The 13,104-nt window shown below is 39.2% G+C and overlaps 1 protein-coding gene and 1 long non-coding RNA gene across 5 annotated transcripts in view; one reads left to right on the plus strand and one right to left on the minus strand.

Annotated features, from left to right (window-relative positions):
• Positions 1–1,166, minus strand: part of LOC308193277 (uncharacterized protein) — a 216,924-nt gene extending 215,758 nt beyond the window's left edge. For all 4 annotated transcript variants that reach the window (XM_080587795.1, XM_080587797.1, XM_080587796.1 and 1 more), the window contains exon 1: positions 1,078–1,166. The gene's annotated coding sequence lies outside the window, so the exon portion shown is untranslated. The remainder of the gene's footprint in view (positions 1–1,077) is intronic.
• A 989-nt stretch (positions 1,167–2,155) lies between these two features.
• Positions 2,156–5,391, plus strand: LOC308193282. The gene is made up of 5 exons (XR_013949514.1): positions 2,156–2,212; positions 3,387–3,762; positions 4,158–4,282; positions 4,574–4,683; positions 5,232–5,391. It is a non-coding gene; the product is annotated as an uncharacterized lncRNA (long non-coding RNA).
• The last annotated feature ends 7,713 nt before the right edge of the window (positions 5,392–13,104 follow it).

Genomic DNA, 13,104 nt, shown 5'->3' on the forward strand with positions numbered 1-13,104 from the left:
GTCAGCAATTCCAGCCCCCCACCCTTTTTTTTTTTTCCAAAGAAAACCAAGGGAAAAACTCACCAAAATCCTACTGATTTGGACATTATTTCCTTATAGGTTTCTTTGAAAATATTAGCCTGAGGAGCTCAGCCAAGAGTGGAATTCTGCTCAGTAAACCCAGAGAACACCACTAACATCAGTTGCACAGGGTGGGAAGGATGAAGGGTAATTACAGTCCCAGCTGCCAAATTCACCTCGGTTGCAAGTAACCATGATTTGTACCAGAATTAGGAGGTGCGGGAGACACAGACATTCTGAAAATCGAGCCATTTTTATTAAATGGCTAAACATGGACGTAAGCATTCATCTGTGTTTGAAAATCATCACCTCGATGAGTGGGGAAGGTCACAGAGTAAATCTGTGTGAGGATGCGGACAACACCAAGATCATCCTTCTCCCCAGTAAACAGACCCTACTTTCCCTTGTATTAAAAATATTGCAGAGTACGTTGGTCTCTACTCAGATTAGTACTTTTGCATTCTTTTAATTAGATAATATTAACAATGAACTACTCCCCATAACTACCATAGTTACACTGATTCAGATTGTTTACATGTATTTGTAGTAAAACTACTGATGTTTATTATAATATTATTATACTATTATACCATTGTTCATTAAATTGTTCTATTGCTATTTTTTATATGAATCAGATAAACTAGAGCATTAAAACAGCCCCTCCATTAGAAAGTGGTTGTTAACCGTATAAGAACAGAGTAGCTCAGTAATCTCCTATCACCTCAGTTTCTCAAGGGAGCTCTGCAAGTACAGAGGAAAGCACAGGTCTCCGCAGCCATAGCACTTCGCTCCTGACTCCCAGCCCTCTGTAATTCCCAGTCCTTTCCATGAAGGCACTCCAGAGGCACTGCTGCTCTGCTCTCAGACCAGAGCAAGCTTCCAGACCAGCCCCACGGCAGCCTCTGCATACACTTGCTGTTCTAATTTGGAGGAAACCCCATCCCGAAGTGCTTAGTATAGGAAATTAGGAGACGCGACCCTTAAAGGCAAAAAATAGAGCACCATTAAGTCACCTACCATTCTTAGCATCAGAGGCCTGTTAGGGCCATTTTCATATAATGTTTCTAAACACAACAGTCAAAACACAAATGGCAGGTGGAATCAGAGAGATTTCCTAGAGAGAAAAAATAAATCAGATAAACATTTCACAAAGCCTTTGGCTCTGTATCCCATTGACAACTCTCAACATTTCTCTCAGGCCATTCTGCACATTTACCAGACAATTTCAATACCAGACAATTTCTCTGTTGCTTACAGGGGCCTGGGGTCAGCTATGAAGCAAGCCTGTTGACTTTACAAAGCAACTGCTGTCTTACAGACAGTCACTCAGAAAACATCAGTCTAGAGCATCTTATTGTTCTCATAGCTGTGGTATCTAACCACCCTTAAGGGCAGATTATTTGGAAGAAATAGGTAAAGATTAATTAATTAAGGAATAAAGTAAACACACCTGGACTTTCTCTGTGACAAACACTCTGGTGATCAGTGATCTGAATCTAATCTCTTTCCTTCTGTGAATCATAAATTCAGCAGTGATTTGGATCTCAATACAGATTTCAAACGTAGATAGTTAATAGGCCAAACTAAACCCATGATCTGCAGACATTTGGAATTCAAGCAAGAATAAAACTGGGAAGAGTGCTATCTCTTTTTTTAAATTAGCCTCCTCATTCCAATTTTCTCAGCTTGCCAGCTTCAGTCTGCCTCAGAGCCAGTCACCACAGACAATGACACACTTACCTGTTACTGACAATCTTTGCTTCATGTTCTTGCTGCTCACTCTTACTAGTCCAGGGTTAATACACTGATTAAAAACAACTAAATTGTGTTTCCCTGAATCATCTAATTAAATTACCTCCCTACAGTAGCTGAGCAAATTGCTCTTACCTTACAATTCTATATTCCCATTTCACCTTTGCTGACTATTACTGAACCACGTTTCCTATCAGTTTCCCAGAAGAAACACTCCACCACTTAGAGTAATGCTCTCTTTCCTTGAAGGAGAGGCAAAGTACCTTGGAGCTCCTCCAGAGTGAGTTTTAAGGACCTGAAATTCAAAGTTCAATAGCATCGTTCCTTATTCTCATGTTTCCATACAGCCAATGGACCCCAAAGGAAACCATCCTACTCTTGGCTGTCTCTCAGCAGTCAGGTGAGTAATTCAGAAAAGTAATTCAACAATTCCAATCTTGGACTGGCTGGGAGAGTTCTTCTCATTATGGCCACCTCTTGGGCTTCTCAAGCCACAGGCATTTATCTAACATCATCATTCAGCTATAACTCATAGTTTTGAAGCTTGAACTAATTCAAGTAAATTCAGAAAGAGAAGTCAGGAAAGGAGGGCAAATATGCCAAAGGTAGATTGTATTATCTTTATGGCCCATTGTGGGCTTGAAACATAAATATAGGCTTATTCTCCTGTGGTAGGCTTTGTGCTGTTCTGTCACTTTTGCTAGCCCCAGAAACTATTGGCATCCTTCAAGTGCCCCAAAATTATTGCTCCCACATAAGTAATACCAGAGAAGAAAAGCCCTTTTCGTCAGCCAGCCTTCAAAACGTTCCTTGACTACCTGCAATATCAAGCATGTTATGATAGGAAACATCCACAATCCCACATGCAATCTTCATGAAATCAATACATGTCAAACGGATAAGTATGGACCTCACAGAATATCAGCCTTACTGCTCCCTGTATCTGGGACTGGGACTGAAAGCAGTCAGCACATCAGTATAACGATTTTCATACTGACACTGCAAATCTTCCTTGCTTTTTATAGGGAAAAATTATACAGATTTTTTATGTGTAAAGTTTTCAGGTAGTTATATTCAGACCCCTTCTTGTTGTCTAAATTATGCATCAAAATGAGAAGATAATCCATTGTTTTTTATATTAAGTCAGATATTGGCTGGTTTTTATGGCAACTAAATGTCTTTCTTCTTTCCAGATTTACATTGCACCATATTGATTTTAAAATGATAGTGATTTATCAAGGACCATTTTTGTTAGAATTTAAAGAAGGCGAGGCCCAGCAACTGGAAGCCATGAGCAATCTTGGGCCCTCAGATAGGTTTAAGGAGGAACAGATTAATAGATATATAAATCTAAGAAGATGGAAATTGCATTCAGTTATTTCAGAAAAAAAAGGGGGGGGGGAGTGTTTGCCATGCTTGTTTGGAAACCAACATCTAGTAAAATCTAGTAAAATCTTCAATAAAATGGAAGGATATATTTTTCAGTTTGCATCTTCCTCTATTATGAATTTCTCAGGAAACTACCAGAAAGAGCACCAGTATAAAATTTACTTTTTTTTTTTTTTTTTCAGCAGGGATGAATTTAGAGTGACATCTTCCAGGACAAGAAAAGTGCAGAGGGAGCTTCTGCAAAGTTACTGCAATTGTGCATGCCTCCAGTAGCTTGTATGGGTGAAATCTTAAATATATCTGGAGAGTAATTATTCAGAACAATTTTCTTTCTATGAATGGAGTGTGCAGGTGTGCGACATCCTGTTCTGATGTGACTAGCCAAGTACAAATGCCTCTTGTGAAATTCACCCTCCACTGTAGCGACTGTAAATCTGACTACCTGAAAAAAAAGGCAGTCATGCTTCTGAAACTCAAGCAAACAATGCCAGTGGAGTACTTCATAACGTATTTTCCCCCCTCCGCATCAGGACAAAGGCTTTCATGAAGTACAAAGAAGAGGTGTGTGCGAGAGCTAAGTTGTCTCTATTGTTTTATAACAAGGCCTCTCTTTTTTGTACTTCAGCCCTGTGTCCATTAAATGCAATTTAGTGGGATCATCAGAGCTTGAAAGGGCAGATCAAACAGCACTAAGAATCCCAGCTGTGCAGGCCCCAGTTTGGAGTGAACATTAACCTCAGCATTCAGTAATAATTTATTCTACTCTAGATAGGAAGAGGCTTTTATTTGTTCCTGCATGTTGGTCCCATTGTTTGTTTGTGTTGCTTTTTTTCTTCCTGAAACAGTCACAAAAGTATATAATATGTAATAAATTAGAGATTTTTTTACATATACATGTGCATACGTTTGTATACATGGCATAGATATTTATATATATCTCTCACAAATAATTTCAGATGTGCCCAGAGCTGGAGTGACATCTCAGAAACCCTTCCAGAGCAGAAGACTATTTCCAGTCTCATCATTTTACACTGCCTGTGCCGAAAGGAAAGAAACCTTGGCAAACACAATGACTCCACAGGTTTGTATTCACATCTTTTTGGTATTGGGACCTGATGGCTGAGGCAGAGAATTGTGTGAAAGGCACTTATCTTAGGCAGAAGATGGTGATCATTGATTGTACATTAAAGGTAAACCATGAAACAGGGTGTGTTTTTTTCTGTTTTAGTCTACTGTTAGCTAAATCTCTCAAACAGTGCTTTTACCAGTCCCTGGTAATGACAAATATGCATGGGGTGATTTGCATCCCAGTCAGATAAGCTGCACCTCAGCTGATATTACTGTATGCATGATATATCTCTCCATTTCACAGTATATTTCTTCCTGACATTTTTTAAACTACGAGATACAGAGTGGTACAAACCTTGAAAGATGGTCAAGAACTGAAACCTGCAACTGTCCTTAAGTTAAAAGAAAGCAATGGTAAGGGGTTAGTGTCCATGATGCTAATTACATACATTTTTAAATTATGTACTAGAGAGGCAATTCGTGTTTTAACTACAAGTGACATGGCCAGCAGTTAAACAGTAGCATTCCTATTACCGTATCCAGCACTGGGGACATCCAGAGAAAGGTCAACTCCAAAAGACGAGTCATAAAGGAATTGCAATTAACGGCCAATGTACAGAAATAACCTTTTTTACCCTCTTTCTCTTCCTGTTCTTTGCTTCTGTACCAGACTGTGCTACATAAAACATTTTGCTTGCTTTGATTTTTAAGCACTGAGGTTTATTTTGGATCAGTGAGGTGAGAAACCTTTGAAAGGCTCATGAGACGCCATAAGCCTGTGAGTCCAGTGTTTGCACCTGTCAGGATCATGGTTTCCTTCAGCAGATTGATAATGTGGAAATATAGCAGACACATTTCTGCATTTATTTCCTCCTCTGTCTTAACAAGAAAAAAGTAGTATTGTGTATGTAATGTAATCAAAGATTTCACTTGTCAGATTAAGTGGATTGTGTTTTTTTCAGAAGTGAAAAAAAGGCTGCAGCAAACTTGGTCTGCATTGCACAATCCCCCAGACACACAGACACTGGTGACCTTGGCTTGGAGAATGCTGGAAGGATTAAAAGACTATACAAAGAAATAAAAATTTAAAAAACACTAAAAAATTGGGGTTAGTCTGATAAAGGAAAACAATGGTTGACTGTGTGTTTGTTTAAATCTTCACAGTCACATTAAGGGCTTGATAACTTTTTAGGTAAACATTCAGGTTCTACTGAGGAAGAGTACTACAAAGAGGCAAAATGCAAAATATTCAGTCAAGGAGCAAAAAAAATTCTTGCAATATCCATTTCCCTTAGACACGTGTAAGTTAGTGAAAGATACATTCCATAAAATCAAAGACAGGTTTCTTCTGCTAAAATATTACAACATTGCTTCTTTTCTCCATTCTTTCCCTTTAGAAATAGATCCAGTATTTAAATCCCTCCTACATGTAACCATCCACAAAATAGAAAGAGAACAGATCCTGGGATCTGGACATTTGCAGACAACACAGATCACAGCTACAGAAAGATAGAAAACAGACTTTAGTCTGGAAGTCAACACTTTCAGAAGCTCCTAAGCTCCTTAGCAGTCTAAGTCCCACAGATAAACCCCACTTTGAAAAATGAACAAATAAGAATTCGTTTCACCAAAAAAGGGAGAATTAGATTACTGTGTCACTTCCAGAAACCAGGTATAGTTGAATAAATTGCTTGAAGTTTGCCGTTTTTCAGAAACCATTCCTGCAGTCACAGTCCCTATCACACTGGGTGCTTACATGAGCCTTCAGATACCTCCATGCTTTTTACAGGACAGACCTATGGCCCTGAAGTATCTAAATCTGGCTGACTGACTGTATCAGAGTCCCACTGAACTTAGTGCTGCTGTATGAAAGGGCCGTTTGGCTTCCAATACATCAGAAATGCTCAAAAGCTGTTCCAGTTAATGCTTAGCTGTAAGACACTGTGAACCAATATCACAACCAACGGTTGAATGAGTGTGCCTGAGACGCTACCTTGCCTTCCCCATTCCCGTCTCTCTTCATGCACCCTTTTGAGGTTATCTCAGCAACTCTATGGAAGAGAAATGTAGGTACCCCACAGCAGTTCATCATCTCAGAATTACATTTATGCTGAGCCAGATCCGCCAGCTTTCACGTTAGTTTATGCTGACAGTGCAAAGAAAAGCAGCTGCACAGTAATGGAGACTCCTGCCCTACATTTCTATTTCTATCTAGCCCAAAGGAATCATAAGAGTATGACCACATCAATCATAAACAATCCAAATAAATTTTGATGCATGCTATGATGTAAGATGAATGTTGCATTAGAGAAGGTTGTGCCTATTTGCTAAAATAGAAACCATGAATGAAATTACTTTGTGCTTTGTGAATATTCAATAGTTATGTTGTGCTGCTAAAACATTCAAAGAAAGCACATCTGCATTAAAACATTTACAAGCACATGTGTGCTAATGTTGATGAAGGTAACATTCTCACTACCATCTTGGCATCTCTTGTCTTCATGAAAATTTCAGTCACCCAAATCAGGGGTTCGAAACACTGGTACGTGCCCTACTTAATCATTCTTAAACCAATCCAGCCAACATATAAAGCGTGAGTTAAAAAAAGATCACAAAAGCTGAGATTGCATAGAATGTTAAAAAATGGAAACTAACAAGGAAATTACCAAATATCCAATATAATACATGGGAAATTCATAGATAAAACATGAAGAAATATTCCCTGGGCCTAACTGATGCTTCCCCAACTCATAACAATGACGCAGAAGACACAAGGATCTAAGCAAATCATCTTCACTTTTTGTGAAGTCAGAAATACATTTTTTTCCAAAATGGCCAGCAGAGATGAATAGCAGGATGGAGATGATGTAGATGTTCACGTTAAATCATGTCACAGAGATCTGTACCCAACACAGTGGAGATGTAATGCCGAGGATGGCTGTCCCCTGCTCCACATGGCACGGTAAGTGCTACCAGGTGGGGATGTGGGCCAGGAAGCAGAAGAGAGCCCAGCACAGTTTGCAGTAGACAATTGGCAATCAGCGGTAAACAGAAAGATGATAGAAGCTCCCCCAGCTTCTCGTCCCCTACTAAACCCATGACTGTATGAATCACAGAGAAGTGAAACTATTTGTCCCAGTAGTCCAATTACAAAGCTCAGAAACTCCAGTCTTCCCAGCTCCCAGCCCAATATGTTCTCCATTAAATCATAGTTCTTCCAAGCACTCTTTGAAGTTAAGACCACACTTAGAGCCTAGCTTACAGCTTGTTATCTATTGACAGGTCGGTCACCCAGGTCCAGCACCATCTTTTCATCCCATCCAGCTTTCCATCCGGGAAAAAAAAAAAAAAAAAATCTTTCTTCAGAAATTGTATTCCTCTGTATCTCATGCCTTCGAATACATCATCTCCAACAACTGTGATAGGAAAGTTCAGTGTGAAGGCTGCAGAACTTAGCAATAGGCTTGTGTGAAGTGCAAGCCACACATTCATTGCTGGCCTGTGTTTCATCACTGATTTATGCAGAGATGTACGTAAACTACACTTACTACTGAGGAACTTCTCCAATTGTAATTGGAATCAGCAAGATGCCTTGAAGGATTGGGTATGGGCAAGTCTTCTGAGAAGGTGTTTTTGCTAAAGAAAAAAATTAACATGGCAAACTGGCATCCAAGTAAAATATGAACCGTGTAGCATTTTATTTCCGAAGTCACACATTTCATGCTGCCTACCAGCTTTTAAAGGTCAAACATGTAAACTTAAGAAGTGTGTGTGAGTGTATACTAGTTGCAAAGCTCTTTTTTTGTCAGTTCTATGAAGCAATAACCCATGAAATATAGTTGATATCTCATGGGTACAGTTCTCCATGCCTGCAAACATTTAAAATTGCACTTGTGGTACATAAAAGATTTATAATGATCTCACCCACAAATATAAATTTTATCCCACATAGGAGAAAAAGACCTAGAAGCAGAAGCAGTGAACAGCTGAATATGAGCACAGTGTCATAAATTCATAACACTTACAGCTTTTTAACAACCAGTCATAAATGTGACTGATTTCAATTTAATTTATGAGAGTTTGCGATAGAACCAGGATTACCTTCTCAAAACTGAGCTTTCAAACACACTGGGTACAATTATGGCCTTACTAGCATGTCAGCTAAGGCAAATGGGGTGGGGATGACCATCTGGAAGGTCCCCCAGCCACACTGCATGTGCAGGCTCAGACAAGTGGAGCTGAAAGGTCTCCACCAAATTGTAGCAGAGATCCTACTACTGCTCCAAGTCAAGCAGCACATTCCTTCACTACACAAGGCACCACTAAAGGGCACGTTAACAGGGGCTGGGCAGCTTGCCATCACCAAAACTAGCATTACTCATATGGGTACAGCTGGGCAATGGATGACCAAGACACAACATGGTAGAGCCATGACTACTTCTTGTGCAGGTTAGAATCAGATTCACCTCACCTCCATCACTCCTTCATCCATCCTATAAAATGACACAACTTAGACCTGGTAGTAGTTTACACATATTTAGAAAGTTTTGTCTGGACTGGAATTTTTAGTGGCATTTATTTGAAAGGAAAGGGTAGTTGGGAAGGGACCAGAAGATAGGAAACAGCACCAACCAAGAGAACAGGGGTTGAAAGAAGTGAGACATGCTTGTTCAAACATGCTCTCTCAGCCATCACTGGAAGAGTTGAAAGTGCCGTAAAAGAAAAACCTCTGCTTTCCATAATGCAATGTTGCCTTTCTCCCACTATTGTATTGTTTCAGTCCAGTATCTCTTAAAAATAAAAAATCTGATTTTCAGCTACATGTATCTCATAAAAACTCCAAGACAAACCCTGAGATCTGGGAAGTCAACAGAACTGTTTATTTTCTTGGACATAGAGATCAAAATTTATCTTGGGTCTGGCAAGAGGAAAATTTTTGAAATACCCTGAGGAATCAGAGTTTGCCTCAGAGCTCTCTCTTTCTACACCTGTCAGAAGTTTGATTTTTTTTTTTCCCTCTCTACTGTACATACTGGCAGCTTGGAAACCTAGCAAACAAACAACTTGTGTGTTTTTCCTGTAGCTTCATCAGGAAGAATCAGGAGGAAGAAAACATATTTTACTACCTAGGCTTTTTGCTTCCATTTTTGTCTTACGCTGCACTTGTTCTTACATGTGGAAGATAACAAACATTCCCTTGTGTTGTCTATGTGTATGCATTTGAAGGCAAAATATTATGTCACAGTGTGAAGTAGTAATATTGTGCCTATTAAAACATCAAAACTAACTCAATATAGAAAAAGACATGGTGAGGTCAAGCTGCAGATGTATCCCCAAAGGTACTGAGGAGGACATTTTAGTCCCAATTATTTTTAAATGTGTGTTGATAATGAAAATGTAAGGAGAGAAAACCTCTAATAACTGACAGGTTTATGGTATTTATTAGTTACTGATTCGTATCTTAGTCAAACTAATTGCAAACCATCAGAGTGCGACAGGGTGGTCAACATGAAATGTAACGGTGATCTGAGTCTCTTGCATAAAATTGTAGATATAGCTGTAGTCAGTCCTGGGTCAAAAAATATTACAGAATTCACACAGTACTTATAGTAACTTTCAAAGCACTGTAGAAAGATGTAGAGATAATTGTTGCATGTTCTGTAATAAATAATAAGGAAGTGACTGCAGATACCACCAAGTGGTGTCAAAATAGGGGTCTGAAGAGATGTCCTCTCTTTTGTAGACATACATGGGAGAAAAAAAAAAAAGCCACAAATTCAGCTTGTAGGACAGCAATGAGGAGATTGCAGAGCCTTTGTACTCAGAATAAAGTGGTTAATATAGAGTTTATAGAGTTCTTCAGCCTCTGAGGGGAGGCTTTCTCCTTACGACACTGAAATCAGTGCAGTACCCAAGCTATCTGGATACATCCTGGACTACTATGGTGGTGCAAAGCTGCAGCAGCCAGAAGCTCCAGTCATGGCCTCAGACACCATTGATCTGATTTGTTTCCAAAAGCCCAATTGCCTTTTCTTAAGTCGGTTGGCACAATAAGAGACATACCTTTCTACCTTTCTTTGTACACTCAAGTCAGAGTATATTCTCCAAACTGTCATGGTTAGAGCAACTAGCAGTGTTGTTTCATGCTCAGAGAACAAGAAAATCTCTGTCAGTGAGGGAAGCAAGAGAATCAATATGTATTCAACAGTTTCATTAAGAAGCAAGGTTTTGAAGACTACAGAATGGTGTGGGGGGTTTTGCTTGAAAAAGAAATAATATTTATGACCAAAATGTCGCCTTTCCAAGAAAGGCACTGAAGAAATCCCGCTGAAAAAATCTCACCTGCTGCCTTCAGAAGAAAACCTGCTCTGGAATGATAGTCCGTTTATCTGGCCAAGGTATGCACATGGATTTGGAAGATCTGATTTTCTGCAAGTCTTTTACAATTACTTTTTTTGCCTCCAGTTAAGATGAAAAGAAGCATCTGAAACAAGAAGAAATACAATTCTGTGATTCTGTGATAGTTGTTTGTGTGATCAGCACGTCAGTGGTCTCTGTCATGATTTGAGTGGGGCATTTTTCCAACTGCAGAGCTGCAATTCTTCCATTTTCCATTCCATCAGAAAACTATCAGAGAATCGGCCTTTGTCAAAAGCATGGATATAATGTTTTTGCATGCCTGTGTTTAGTCTTCCACTCACAACACCTTGGACATTAAATTTAGTATTACCTCTCATAAAATACAGTGATCTGCAGGATAGAGCAGAGGACAGGTATTTCTGTCTTGATAGATGGAGACACGCAACTCATATTTGCACTGGTGCTTCAACTGTTAACTAAAAATGAATATGAATTCCTCAGAGGCTGAGAAGAGAGAAGAAGGAATAAGCTTTTCTTCTTAAATCAGCGGTCTGGAGAAATGACTGTATTACAGGAAACAGAATAAGAGGCTTCTACACTTCTAATTCTTCATGACAAAATATCATTAGTGATATTTGCAGGGTCTTTTCCAAATATAGCAGCCACAGTCTTACAGTTCTGATGTAGGTTCATTTCCACTGATACTGGTGGGCAATATGATCATATCCAGGAAGCTGATATCAGAATAGCTTCAAATCCCACAGGTTCTAGAGAATCTAACTTTAAAAAAGCTGGGAAGGCAACGTTACTTACTGCTGTCATGTCCTGAGCATGCAGTTCATGCAGGGGGAAAGAGTGGCCACAGCTGTCAAACTGGACACTGACTGTAGACAGGCTGAAGAGTATCCCTTATATCTGCAGACAAGATTTATTCAAGAAGTTTTGCATGTGCCAGTGTAAAAATAACAGATCCCAGAAAGGCTCTGAAACTGTAAATATTAGGGTTATCAGAGCTAAACAGTTAGCAACTGAGTCACACCAAGAGAGCAGTTACTCATGTGCACAGTATAATTTCAGTAGCAGATCCTAAATCTACACTGCAGCAGCTATAGCGACTAAAACATTCTAATTTTTCAGAATATTATACAATTGTCATCACAATTTATCAACCCAGATAAAAAGAAAGATTCATCTTAGCACTCTGAGTACAGGTAATGGAACAGCTATGGAGCTGCAAAAGGCCAGTGTACTTTTGCAATACTGTAGTAGGTGTAACCATTTGCTTCTTTTTCTTCTTCTTGGATACATAATACTACTGTTTGTGTGATGCAAAGTTTAAGCTAAACAAGCCACCCTTTTGGCATCAAAAGTAGAAAACAGTGATTTGTTGACACCTTAGGTACAATACTTCCCAGATATGAACTGAGAGAAGTATTTAATATCCATTTAATTGTTTCACAGGTCTGCACATTTCAGCTGGGAAATCAGTAAAAATAAATAAATAAATAAATAAATAAATAAAGTCGCCTGGTCCAGAACGTTTTGTTAGTTTCTCAATAATCCTCAAATTTTGTCAGGCATTGGGCATTTGCAGTAGAATTTACCAAAGGGAAACCAAATTAAGTAAGTAAGTAGGTGATTAATTCTTACCATTTGCTGGACTATTCCAGAATCTAAATACATTTTACATGCATATTTGTTGTAGAATCCTTGTATGTAGATGTACCTCTTCGCTAAGCACACCACATCTGACAGTGATTGATTACCCATAAATTGACCTTGTTTGATCATCTTGAGCTTTCTTTAGCCTTTTTGTATCTGGAGAAAAGTTGGGTGGTTACACAATGGTATGCCAAAATACCTTTCTACCATGAGATGTTAGGCACCAGATAACTGGAAGCACTGAAGGCTCCAGGCCAGCAGATCCTCATCGACCTAAAACATGAGCCAACAGCTGGGGAGTAGTAAAAAGTGGTGGTGGACTGAAATTTGTGGAATGTTGGTTCTGTTCCTGGCTCTGGTTTACTTTACCTTCAACAAAACAGTAAAAAGAAGCAAAGATGTTCCACCCTCTGCAAAGTACGAGGAGATCTATGAGCCAGAAAGAAGTAACAAGAGCCAGACATAATTATTATTTCAGCACAATAGCTGCATAGCCTCTGGATCACATTGAGTCTCACAGTCTTTCATGTATCACTCGAATAGCTATCAAATTCAGAAAGCAGCTATCCCTTAGAGGAATTGCTTCAATCACCACATAATTCCTGGACACTATAGGGGTTTCAAAAAAATAGAAAGTACAGGATAGGTAACCAGCTGCCTCACAGTCTGACCGAAGAGCATGGACACACATGACACTGAAGTGACACTGAGTTGTATGTACACAACACTGCTCTTTACCAGGCTATCATTTTTCTGCTTCTGCATATTTTTGTCATTCTGCAGAAACTTCAGTCCTTCCCCCCTTCCTCCCCC

The sequence above is a fragment of the Anser brachyrhynchus genome (assembly GCF_964034855.1).
Source record: "Anser brachyrhynchus genome assembly, chromosome: 3".
In the NCBI taxonomy this organism is placed as follows: domain Eukaryota; kingdom Metazoa; phylum Chordata; class Aves; order Anseriformes; family Anatidae; genus Anser; species Anser brachyrhynchus.